This window comes from Arachis duranensis, chromosome 7 (genome assembly GCF_000817695.3).
Source record: "Arachis duranensis cultivar V14167 chromosome 7, aradu.V14167.gnm2.J7QH, whole genome shotgun sequence".
Taxonomy (NCBI): domain Eukaryota; kingdom Viridiplantae; phylum Streptophyta; class Magnoliopsida; order Fabales; family Fabaceae; genus Arachis; species Arachis duranensis.
The window spans coordinates 11,821,373-11,821,788 of record NC_029778.3 but is presented as its reverse complement, the minus strand read 5'-3'; positions in this window follow the sequence as shown (position 1 = coordinate 11,821,788).

Genomic DNA, 416 nt, shown 5'->3' with positions numbered 1-416 from the left:
GCTGAATGCCAAACTATTTGGTAATGAGACTTGGGAAAGTGAACCTCCCTTGCTCATTAGTGACTTAGATACTTGGATTCAGGAAACTCTACCTCGAAAGAAACAAGATCCTGGCAAGTTCTTAATACCTTGCACCATTGGCACCATGAGCTTTGAAAAAGCTCTATGTGATCTTGGGTCAGGAATAAACCTTATGCCACTCTCTGTAATGGAGAAGCTGGGAATCATTGAGGTACAACCTGCCTTGTTCTCATTACAATTGGCAGACAAGTCAATGAGACAAACTTATGGAATGGTAGAGGACGTGCTAGTGAAGGTTGAAGGCCTTTACATCCCTGCTGATTTCATAATCCTAGATACTAGGAAGGAAGATGATGAATGCATCATCCTAGGAAGACCTTTCCTAGCCACAGCAG